This window comes from Cryptomeria japonica, unplaced genomic scaffold (genome assembly GCF_030272615.1).
Source record: "Cryptomeria japonica unplaced genomic scaffold, Sugi_1.0 HiC_scaffold_211, whole genome shotgun sequence".
In the NCBI taxonomy this organism is placed as follows: domain Eukaryota; kingdom Viridiplantae; phylum Streptophyta; class Pinopsida; order Cupressales; family Cupressaceae; genus Cryptomeria; species Cryptomeria japonica.
Window position 1 is genome coordinate 240,001 of NW_026729033.1, and position 12,775 is coordinate 252,775.

The following is a 12,775-nucleotide window of genomic DNA, read 5'->3' on the forward strand; positions in this document are numbered from 1 at the left end:
GCTACGAGGTCACCTCGAAGCGGTCTAAGAATCGGGCGCACTTGGGGCGACTACCAGTGCCAACCCCTTATCCCGCGGTGCGTCCGACACACAGAAATTTCCAAGGCGGCCAAGGAGCCTCCCCGCATAGCAATCGGGGTGTGAGGTTACGGATGCAGCATTGATAGCAATCGAGGTGTGAGGCGAAGGATGCAGAAGTGAGAGCCGAGGGATGTAGCAGAGATAGCAATCGGGGTGTGTGATGCAGAAGAGATAGCAATCGAGGTGTGCGGTGGGAAGGGCCCAGCAGCCAGAATGCATGAAGCGACGGATGAAGCAGTGATGACAACCGGGCTGTGAGGAGAGGAGGGATGCAGCCAAGAAAGCAATCAGGGCTCGAGGCAAGGGATGCATCAAGGATAGCAATCATGTTGTGAGGCGAGATTCCAAAGGCTAAACGTGAGAGGCTGCAGGGTCGACTCAGAGAGGTCTATGCATGTGAGAGGCTGAAAGCAAGGTCGACTCGGAGCGGTCTATGCATCGGGCGCGCTTGGGGCGACTACCAGTGCCAACCCCTTATCCCGCGACGCGTCCGACAAAGAGAACGTTCCAAGGCGGCAGAGGAGGTTACCAGCCGAAGGATGCAGTAGCAATAACAGGTATAGTTCCGCGGCGGCCGAGAAGACTCACCGCATAGGAATCGGGATGCGAGGCGAGGGATGCGGCGGGAAGGCCCCGACGGCTAAACGGAAGAGGCTGCAGGGCCGCCTCGGAATGGTCCAAGCATCGGATGCGATTGGGACGACTACCAGTGCCAACCCCTTATCCCGCGATGCGTCCGATACACAGATAGTTCCAAGGCGGCCGAGGAGCCTCACCGCATATCAATCGGGGTGCGAGGCGAGGGATGGGGCGGGAAGGCCCCAACGGCTAGACGGAAGAGGCTTCAGGGCCACCTCGGAATGGTCCAAGCATCGGACGCGCTTGGGGCGACTGCCAGTGCCAACCCCTTATCCCGCGATGCGTCCGATACACAGATGGTTCCAAGGCGGCCGAGGAGCCTCACCGCATAGCAATCGGGGGTGCGAGGCGAGGGATGGGGCGGGAAGGCCCCAACGGCTAGACGGAAGAGGCTTCAGGGCCGCCTAGGAATGGTCCAAGCATCGGACACGCTTGGGGCGACTACCAGTGACAGCCCCCTATCCCGCGATGCGTCCGATACGAAGATGGTTCCAAGGCGGCCGAGGAGCCTCACCGCATAGCAATCGGGGTGCGAGGTGGGGGATGCGGCGAGATGGCCCCAACGGCTAGACGGAAGAGGCCACAGGGCCGCGTCGGAATAGTCCAAGCATCGGACGCGCTTGGGGCGACTACCAGTGACAACCCCTTATCCCGCGATGCGTCCGATACGAAGATAGTTCCAAGGCGGCCGAGGAGCCTCACCGCATAGCAATCGGGGTGCGAGGTGGGGGATGCGGCGAGATGGCCCCAACGGCTAGACGGAAGAGGCTGCAGGGCCGCCTCGGAATAGTCCAAGCATCGGACGCGCTTGGGGCCACTACCAGTGACAACCCCTTATCCCGCGATGCGTCCGATACGAAGATAGTTCCAAGGCGGCCGAAGAGCCTCACCGCATAGCAATCGGGGTGCGAGATGGGGGATGCGGCGAGATGGCCCCAATGGCTAGACGGAAGAGGCCACAGGGCCGCCTCGGAATAGTCCAAGCATCGGACGCGCTTGGGGCGACTACCAGTGACAACCCCTTATCCCGCGATGCGTCCGATACGAAGATAGTTCCCAGGCGGCCGAGGAGCCTCACCGCATAGCAATCGGGGTGCGAGGCGAGGGATGCGGCGAGATGGCCCCAAAGGCTAGACGGAAGAGGCTGCAGGGCTGCCTCGGAATAGTCCAAGCATCGGACGCGCTTGGGGCGACTACCACTGCCAACCCCTTATCCCGCGATGCGTCCGATACACAGATAGTTCCGAGGCGGCCGAGGAGGTGGGGGATGCAGCGAGATGGCCCCAACGGCTAGACGGAAGAGGCTGCAGGGCCGCCTCGGAATAGTCCAAGCATCGGACGCGCTTGGGGCGACTACCAGTGACAACCCCTTATCCCGCGATGCGTCCGATACACAGATAGTTCCGAGGCGGCCAAGGAGCCTCACCGCATAGCAATCGTGGTGCGAGGTGGGGGATGCGGCGAGATGGCCCCAACGGCTAGACGGAAGAGGCTGCAGGGCCGCCTCGGAATGGTCCAAGCATCGGATGCGCTTGGGGCGACTACCACTGCCAACCCCTTATCCCGCGATGCGTCCGATACACAGATAGTTCCAAGGCGGCCGAGGAGCCTCACAGCATAGCAATCAGGGTGCGAGGCGAGGGATGCGGCGAGAAAGCCCCAACGGCTAGAGGGAAGAGGCTTCAGGTCCGCCTCGGAATGGTCCAAGCATCGGACGCGCTTGGGGCGACTACCAGTGACAACCCCTTATCCCGCGACGCGTCCGATACACAGATAGTTCCAAGGCGGCCGAGGAGCCTCACCGCATAGCAATCGGGGTGCGAGGCGAGGGATGCGGCGAGAAGGACCCAACGGCTACACGGAAGAGGCTTCGGGGCCGCCTCGGAATGGTCCAAGCATCGGACGCGCTTGGGGCGACTACCAGTGACAACCCCTTATCCCGCGACGCGTCCGATACACAGATAGTTCCAAGGCGGCCGAGGAGCCTCACCGCATAGCAATCGGGGTGCGAGGCGAGGGATGCGGCGAGAAGGACCCAACGGCTACACGGAAGAGGCTTCGGGGCCGCCTCGGAATGGTCCAAGCATCGGACGCGCTTGGGGCGACTACCAGTGACAACCCCTTATCCCGCGACGCGTCCGATACACAGATAGTTCCAAGGCGGCCGAGGAGCCTCACCGCATAGCAATCGGGGTGCGAGGCGAGGGATGCGGCGAGAAGGACCCAACGGCTACACGGAAGAGGCTTCGGGTCCGCCTCGGAATGGTCCAAGCATCGGACGCGCTTGGGGCGACTACCAGTGACAACCCCTTATCCCGCGACGCGTCCGATACACAGATAGTTCCAAGGCGGCCGAGGAGCCTCACCGCATAGCAATCGGGGTGCGAGGCGAGGGATGCGGCGAGAAGGACCCAACGGCTAGACGGAAGAGGCTTCGGGTCCGCCTCGGAATGGTCCAAGCATCGGACGCGCTTGGGGCGACTACCAGTGACAACCCCTTATCCCGCGACGCGTCCGATACACAGATAGTTCCAAGGCGGCCGAGGAGCCTCACCGCATAGCAATCGGGGTGCGAGGCGAGGGATGCGGCGAGAAGGACCCAACGGCTAGACGGAAGAGGCTTCGGGTCCGCCTCGGAATGGTCCAAGCATCGGACGCGCTTGGGGCGACTACCAGTGACAACCCCTTATCCCGCGACGCGTCCGATACACAGATAGTTCCGAGGCGGCCGAGGAGCCTCACCGCATAGCAATCGGGGTGCGAGGCGAAGGATGCGGCGAGAAGGACCCAACGGCTAGACGGAAGAGGCTTCGGGTCCGCCTCGGAATGGTCCAAGCATCGGACGCGCTTGGGGCGACTACCAGTGACAACCCCTTATCCCGCGACGCGTCCGATACACAGATAGTTCCAAGGCGGCCGAGGAGCCTCACCGCATAGCAATCGGGGTGCGAGGCGAGGGATGCGGCGAGAAGGACCCAACGGCTAGACGGAAGAGGCTTCAGGGCCGCCTCGGAATGGTCCAAGCATCGAACGCGCTTGGGGCGACTACCAGTGACAACCCCTTATCCCGCGACGCGTCCGATACACAGATAGTTCCGAGGCGGCCGAGGAGCCTCACCGCATAGCAATCGGGGTGCGAGGCGAGGGATGCGGCGAGAAGGACCCAACGGCTAGACGGAAGAGGCTTCAGGGCCGCCTCGGAATGGTCCAAGCATCGGACGCGCTTGGGGCGACTACCAGTGACAACCCCTTATCCCGCGACGCGTCCGATACACAGATAGTTCCGAGGCGGCCGAGGAGCCTCACCGCATAGCAATCGGGGTGCGAGGCGAGGGATGCGGCGAGAAGGACCCAACGGCTAGACGGAAGAGGCTTCAGGGCCGCCTCGGAATGGTCCAAGCATCGGACGCGCTTGGGGCGACTACCAATGACAACCCCTTATCCCGCGACGCGTCCGATACACAGATAGTTCCGAGGCGGCCGAGGAGCCTCACCGCATAGCAATCGGGGTGCGAGGCGAGGGATGCGGCGAGAAGGACCCAACGGCTAGACGGAAGAGGCTTCAGGGCCGCCTCGGAATGGTCCAAGCATCGGACGCGCTTGGGGCGACTACCAGTGACAACCCCTTATCCCGCGACGCGTCCGATACACAGATAGTTCCGAGGCGGCCGAGGAGCCTCACCGCATAGCAATCGGGGTGCGAGGCGAGGGATGCGGCGAGAAGGACCCAACGGCTAGACGGAAGAGGCTTCAGGGCCGCCTCGGAATGGTCCAAGCATCGGACGCGCTTGGGGCGACTACCGTTGCCAACCCCTTATCCCGCGATGCGTCTGATACACAGATAGTTCCGAGGCGGCCGAGGAGCCTCACCGCATAGCAATCGGGTTGCGAGGCAGATTATTGGGAAGGGAACCCCCTGGGATGCGGCTCAAGCAGTGCCCAAAGGGACTGGAATGCGGAATCACATCGAGAGACCCAAATGCTATACGAGGGCTCAAATCGAATTATCGATTTGGCCACGACATGGACGCATCGGAACGACTACCTTTGCCGAACCACTCGCAATTGCATCCATACCGAAACCAATAGACATTTCCGTTAGAGCCCTCGCATAGCATTCGGGAATCTCGCATGCCCCTCTAAATCGACCAATGCTGGCGCTCAATGAAAATCCGAGCGCTACCACCGTTCGAGCGCCAGCATTGGTCGAGTTAGAGGGGCACGGGGGAGAATGCTCCAGTCAACACCTCCCCTATATAAGTTATTTGTCCGATTCTCGCACAACCGTAGTCTGCCTCGTCGAATCAAACAACGGTCCCAGATTCCGACTTCCGTTCCGTAGAGACCCAAAAGCTAGATGGAGGCTCGCAAGAAAGAGAGTCGGCGCATAGCAATCGGGTTTCTCGAACGTTTAGGGACCGAGCTCACTTGCGGATAGGGCAAAATCCGCCAAGCAACCCAAAAGCTAGACGGGGGCTCGAATCGAATCGCCTAGGCGGCCACAACAACGACGTGTTGGATCGACTACCAGTGCCAAACCATTCAGCAAGACTAGTCTGTGTCGAGGCCGGATAGAGATTCTCAGAGAGCGCCCGCATAGCATTTAGGAGACCTGCCGCGTCCCTCACACTCGACAAATGGTGGTGCACGTTTATAAATCCGAGCGATCCCAACCCTTTCAAGCACCAACATCGGTCGAGATAGAGGGGCACGGAGGGGGCTGCGTGAGACAACACAGTCCCCTATATAAGTTATTTGTCCGATTCTCACACATCCGAAGAATGGTCATCAAATCGGACAACAGCCCAAACTTCCGACTTCCGTCCCAGAAAGCCCAAGAGCTATCTAAAACGTTCATGGCCGGAACTCGATCGCGGCTATACCAGTCCGCCAAGCAACCCAAAAGCTAGACTGGAGCTCTAGTCGAATCACCTCTGTGGCCATTGCAAGGACGTGTTGGAGCGACTACCATTGCCGAACCATTCCGCAGGTCGAGTCCATACCAAGGCCGCATAGAGATTCACGATGAGCTCCTGCATAGCAATCAGGAGACTTGCCGTGTCCATCACAATCGATAAATCCTGGTGCAAGATTTTTGCATCCGAGCGCTCCAACCAGTCGAGCACCAGCATCAATCGACATAAACGGGCACGGGGGGAGGATGCTCGAGAACACTACCTCCCCTATATAAGTTATTTGTCCGATTCTCAAGCAGCCGAAGTCTGGTCATCGAATCGGGTCAAAGACCACAACTTCCGACTTTACCCACAATGCAAGTCATCGAATCGAACATCGGCCCCCGAGTCGGACTCCATGCGTATGTCAGGTCATCGGACCCAAATTCCGCCTTCCTGCGCATGGCGGGCCATCAATATCAACTCGGTCATCGGACCCAAACTCCGCCTTTTTGCGTATGGCACGCCTTCAAATCGGTCATCGGACCCAAATTCCGCCTTCCTGTGCATGGCGGGCCATCAACATCAACTCGGTCATCGGACCCAAATTCCGCCTTTCTGCGCATGGCACGCCATCAACTCGGTCATCGGACCCAAATTCCGCCTTCCTGCGCATGGCAGGTCATCGGACACAAATTCAGACCTCGCCAATATGCCTACGTATCGAATCGGTCATCGGACCCAACTTCCGACTTCATCCATACTGTAGGGTCTTTGAGGTTGGCGCGGTGCGCTCAACCCAGGGAGTCGACCCATCGAAGCATACACCTCCCCTATATAAGCTATTTGTCCGATTCCCACACCTGTGTAGTTTGCACCTCTGACCAGGACATCGACCCCAACTTCCGAACTCGACTGCAACGACGGCACCAGCGCCTTGGTGCGCACCTTGCGACGCACAGTCCCAACATTCGCCTTCCTGCACATGGCAGGTCATCGGACCCAAATTCCGACCTCGCGAGTATGCCTACATATCGAATCGGTCATCGGACCCAACTTCCGACTTCATCCATACCGTAGGGTCTTTGAGGTTGGCGCGGTGCGCTCAACCCGGGGAGTCGACCCAACGAAGCATACACCTCCCCTATATAAGCTATTTGTCCGATTCCCACACCTGTGTAGTTTGCACCTCCGATCAAGACATCGACCCCAACTTCCGAACTCGCCTCCAACGACCGAACCAGCGCCTTGGTGCGCACCTTGCAACGCACAGTGCCAACATTCGCCTTCCTGCACGTGGCAGGTCATCGGACCCAAATTCCGACCTCGCGAGTATGCCTACATATCGAATCGGTCATCGGACCCAACTTCCGACTTCATCCATACCGTAGGGTCTTTGAGGTTGGCGCGGTGCGCTCAACCCGGGGAGTCGACCCAACGAAGCATACACCTCCCCTATATAAGCTATTTGTCCGATTCCCACACCTGTGTAGCTTGCACCTCCGATCAGGACATCGACCCCAACTTCCGAACTCGACTAAAAAGACCGCACCAGCGCCTTGGTGTGCACCTTGCAACGCACAGTGTCAACATTCGCCTTCCTGCACATGGCAGGTCATCGGACCCAAATTCCGACCTCATGAGCATACCTACTAATCGAATCGGTCATCGGACCCAACTTCCGACTTCATCCATACCGTAGGGTCTTTGAGGTTGGCGCGGTGCGCTCAACCTGGGGAGTCGACCCATCGAAGCATACACCTCCCCTATATAAGCTATTTGTCCGATTCCGACACCTGTGTAGTTTGCACCTCCGCTCAGGACATCGACCCCAACTTCCGAACTCGCCTGCAACGACCGAACCAGCGCCTTGGTGCGCACCAAAAGTGCGCACTTTTGGAGGGCACTTTTGTGCGCTCCAAAGGTGCGCACTTTTGGAGGGCACTTTTCTGCGCTCCAAAGGTGCGCACTTTTGGAGGGCACTTTTTGGAGGGCACTTTTCTGCGCTCCAAAGGTGCGCACTTTTGGAGGGCACTTTTTGGAGGGCACTTTTCTGCGCTCCAAAGGTGCGCACTTTTGGAGGGCACTTTTTGGAGGGCACTTTTCTGCGCTCCAAAGGTGCGCACTTTTGGAGGGCACTTTTTGGAGGGCACTTTTCTGCGCTCCAAAGGTGCGCACTTTTGGAGGGCACTTTTTGGAGGGCACTTTTCTGCGCTCCAAAGGTGCGCACTTTTGGAGGGCACTTTTTGGAGGGCACTTTTCTGCGCTCCAAAGGTGCGCACTTTTGGAGGGCACTTTTTGGAGGGCACTTTTCTGCGCTCCAAAGGTGCGCACTTTTGGAGGGCACTTTTTGGAGGGCACTTTTCTGCGCTCCAAAGGTGCGCACTTTTGGAGGGCACTTTTTGGAGGGCACTTTTCTGCGCTCCAAAGGTGCGCACTTTTGGAGGGCACTTTTTGGAGGGCACTTTTCTGCGCTCCAAAGGTGCGCACTTTTGGAGGGCACTTTTGTGCACTCCAAAGGTGCGCACTTTTGGAGGGCACTTTTCCTGTGCTCCAAAGGTGCACACCTAGGTGAGCACCTTCGACCACACCTTGTAGCACACCAAACTCTGACTTTCGACTTCATCCGCAATGCAGGGTCTTTGAGGTTGGCGCAATGCGCACAACCAGGGGAGTCGACCCATCAAACCCAACACCTCCCCTATATAAGCTATTTGTCTGATTCTCATACATGCGTAGCCTGCAGGAGCAATTAGGACATCGACCCCAACTTTCGGCTTCTAAACGAAAACAAGGTCTTTGAGGTTGGTGTAATGCGAACAACTAGGGGAGTCAACCCATCAAACCCAACACCTCCCCTATATAAGCTATTTGTCTGATTCTCATACATGTGTAGTCTACAGGAGCAATTAGGACATCGACCCCAACTTTTGACTTCTTAACGAAAACAAGGTCTTTGAGGTTGACGTAATGCGCACAACCAGGGGAGTCGACCCATCAAACCCAACACCTCCCCTATATAAGCTATTTGTCCGATTCTCATACATGTGTAGCCTGCAGGAGCCATTAGGACATTGACCCCAACTTTTGACTTCTTAACGAAAACAAGGTCTTTGAGGTTGGCGTAATGCGCACAACCAAGGGAGTTGACCCATCAAACCCAACACCTCCCCTATATAAGCTATTTGTCTGATTCTCATACATGTGTAGCCTGCAACAACGATTAGGACATCCACCCCAACTTCTGAATTCGTCTGCGTTGACCGCACCAAAGGTGCACGCCTTGGTGCTCACCAAAATCCGACTTCCGACTTCTTCTGCTATGCGGGGTCTTTGAGGTTGGCGCAGTGCGCACAACCAGGGGAGTCAACCCACCGAATGCAACACCTCCCCTATATAAGCTATTTGTCTGATTCTCATACATGCGTAGACTGCAGCAATGATTAGGACATCCACCCCAACTTTTGACTTCTTAAACAAGACAGGGTCTTTGAAGTTGGTGCAGTGCACACAACCAGGGGAGTCGACCCATCAAACGCAACACCTCCCCTATATAAAGCTATTTGTCCGATTCTCATACGTGTAGTCTGCAGCAGCGATTAGGACATCGACCCCAACTTCCGAATTCGTTTGCATTGACCGCACCAAAGGTGCACGCCTTGGTGTGCACCCTGGAGTGCACTTTGGTGCTCACCTCGGTGCACACTTTGGTGTGCACCTCGGTGTGCACCAAAGGTGCGCACCTTGGAGCGCACCAAAGGTGTACACTTTGGAGCGCACCACATAGGGTCTTTGAGAGGTTGGCGCAGTGCGCACACCAAGGTGGGTGTTGAGGTGCGTGCCGAGGTGGGTGGGTGCTAGGGTGCGCTCCATGGTGGGTGCCAGGGTGGGTGCGTGCTAGGGTGGATTCCAAAGAGGGTCATAGGGTGGGTGCCAAGGTGGGTTGGTGATATAGTGGGTTCAAAGGTGGGTACTAGGGTGGGTTCCAAGGTGGGTCACAAGTTGGGTGCCAGGATGCGTGGGTGTTAGGTTGGGTGCCAAGGTGGGCTCCTGCGTGGGTGGGTGCTAGGGTGGGTTTCAAGGTGGACGCGAGGGCGGGTGCCAAGGTGGGTAACAAGTTGGGTGTTAGGATGGGTGAGTGCTAGAGTGGGTGCCAAGGTGGGTGGGTGCTAAGGTGGATGCCAAGGTGGTTCACAGGGTGGGTGGGTTCTAGGGTGAGTTCCAAGGTGGGTCACAGGTTCAGTGCTAGGGTGGGTGTCAAGGCGGGTGTCGAGGTGCCTGGGTGCTAGGGTGTGGATGCCAATGTGGGTCATAGGGTGGGTACTAGGGTGGGCTGCAATGTGGGTGCCAAGGTGGGTAACATGCTCGGTGGGTTCTAAATTGGGTGCCAGGGTGGGTGTGCACCCACCTTGCCCGAGGTGGGTGCCAAGGTGCCAGTGTGGGTGGGTGCTAAGGTGGATGCCAAGGTGGGTGAGAAGGTGGGTGATAGGTTGAGTGGTAGGATGGGTGGGTGCCAAGATGGGTCACAGGGTGGGTGCAAGGGTGGGTAGGTGCTAGGGTTGGTGTCAGGGTGGGTGGGTGCTAGGTTGGGTTCCAAGGTGGGTGCGAGGGTGAGTGTCAAGGTGGGTCACAGGTTAGGTGCTAGGATGGGTGAGTGCTAGGGTGCAAAGGTGCCAGGGTGGGTGCTAGGATGGGTCGATGCTAGGGTGAGTGGCAAGGTGGGTCCACAAGTGTCAAGGTGGGTGCCGAGGTGGGTGCCAAGTCGGCGACTGCTATGGTGGATGCCAAGGTGGGTCACGGGGTGGGTGCCAAGTTGCTAGGTTGGGTTCCAAGGTGGGTGCCAACGTGGGTGCTAGGGTGCGTGGGTTAAAGGGTGTGTCACAACGTGGGTGCCAGGATGGGTGCGCACCCACACTGGCCAAGACGGGTGCGGGTGCAAGGTTGGGTTCCAAGCCCGGTCACAGGCTGGGTGCTAGGATGGGTGGGTGCCAAGGTGGGCACCAGGGTGGGTGCACCCACCCTGGCCAAGGTGGGTCACGGGGTGGGTCCTAGGGTGGGTAACGGGGTGGGTACTAAGGTGCGTGCCAAGGTGGGTCATAGGGTGGGTGCCAAGGTGGGCACCAGGGTGGGTGTGCACCAACCCTAGCCAGGGTAGGTCACGGGGTGGTTGTCGGGGTGGGCGTCAAGGAGCCAAGGTGGGTGGCAAGTAGCCAAGTTGCGTGCCAAGGTGGGTGTCGGGGTGGGTGCCAAGGATCCAAGGTGGGTGCCAAGGAACCAAGGTGGGTGTCTGGGTGGGTGCCGAGGTGGGAGCCAGGGTGGGTCCCAAGGTGAGTGCAAAGGTGGGTGCCAGGGTCAAGGTGAGTGCCAATGTGGGTTCCAAGGTGCCAGGGTCAGGGTGAGTGCCAATGTGGGTTCAAAGGTGCTAAGTTGGGTGCGAGGTTGGGTGCGAGGGTGGGTGGGTGCCAAGGTGTGCTAGGTGGAAGCCCGGGTGGGTCGGCATCCCATGGGTGTCGAGTTGGGTGCCTGATGGGTGCTTCTTGTCAAGTTTTAGTCGTCGGGACTCATTTCGAGCCTTAGAGGTCGTTTCTTGTCCGGTTGCCCTGTCTTCGACCTGGGAACCCAATTTTGGTCCTCGGGTCCCATTTTTTTTTGTCTCGCATCCCACTTTTGGCCTGTGGCCTTTTCGGGGTCGATTCTCGTTTTGGGCATCAGAGCATGTTTCTTCTCCTAAAACCCAATATTTGTTTATTAAGTCTCGGAACACATTTTTGTTCTCGTGGACCCATCATGGGTCTTGGAACGCATTTGTGGTCCTTGGGTCCCATTTTGCATCCCGAAACTTGTGTTTTGGTGCTTGATCCCTATTTTGGGTGCCCACCTTGCACCAAGTGCGCACCCGGGGCAAACCGAGCGCCTTGGTGCACCGGGGCAAGATCGAGCGTGCACCCGAGGCGCCCCGAACATGCACCAAGGTGCACTCGGCCCACATGTGAGCGCAGGTCGTTGCGCCCGAGGTGGTGTGTGGGCACCGCGTTGCAGACGGGACACTGCACGCACACGACGCCCCCTCCAGGTGCACGCACGTAGGCCGGGCCGGGTGCACACCCGACGCCCTAGCAAGGTGCGCGCACCCGGGCAGGGCTCACACTTGGCGAACGGGGCGCACTTCGCGAGGGAGGGTGTGCACCTCGACGGGGGTGGGTGGCCGGGGTGGATTCGCACGTGGGTCGCGGTTTGCTAAGTACACACTGCGACAAGCTCATAACGGGTGCGATCATACCAGCATTAGTGCACCGGATCCCATCAGAACTCCGCAGTTAAGCGCGCTTGGGCCGGAGTAGTACTGGGATGGGTGACCTCCCGGGAAGTCCCGGTGTTGCACCCTTTTTTAGTTTTTCGCCGGGCGTCGCAATGCTATTTGAATAAACCTTTTGCCCGTTTGCGTTCTCGTCGGGGCCGGGCCGGGCCGGGGTGCGCTGCCCGCACTACCGCGCGCGCGGGGGCGACACCGAGCGCGCACCCGAGGCACCCCGAGCACACAGGCCACGGTGCAACCCGGGCGTTGTGCGCGCACCCCGGTGCGCCCGAGGTGCTGCGCGCGCACCCAGGTGAAATCGGTGTGCACCTCGGCCAGTGCGCGCTCGGTCGAGTCGCGCACGTTGGCCAAGGTGCACGGTGATGTTTCTTACTCTAAGGTTCCGCACCAGACGCCCGGGACAGGTGAGCGAAGCTGGGCGGGGCCGGGTGCGCGGCCGGGGCAGGTGCACGCAGCTGGAGAGAGCTTTGGAGCACACTTCGGAGCGCACCAATGATGCGCTCCATTCAAAAGTTTCCTGAAAAGGCAAAAAAAGTTGAGATTATAGAATTTCCCACTTGAGAGATTGTAAAAAAAAAAAATTTAAAATGAAGGAAACGCGGGTGCCAAGGTGTGCGCAGCCCAGCCAAGGTGTGCGCACCAAGGCGCCCACCCTGGCGAAGGTGCACGCAAGGTGCGCACCCGAGGCAAACCGGACAATTAACCCAACTTTCGACTTCGCGCGCACCTTGGAGCGCACTTCGGAGCGCTCCTTGGTGCGCACCAATCTTGGGCACCTCGGAGTGCACCATGGCGCCCACCAAGGTGCGCACCCGGGGCAAACCGAGCTCCGACTTCGTGCGCA

The 12,775-nt window shown here is 58.8% G+C and overlaps 1 non-coding gene across 1 annotated transcript; it reads left to right on the plus strand.

Moving 5' to 3' along the window:
- Positions 1 to 11,881: 11,881 nt before the first annotated feature.
- LOC131868632 (5S ribosomal RNA) lies at positions 11,882 to 12,000 on the plus strand. Its single transcript, XR_009367079.1, has one exon. It is a non-coding gene; the product is annotated as a 5S ribosomal RNA (ribosomal RNA).
- Positions 12,001 to 12,775: the final 775 nt, after the last annotated feature.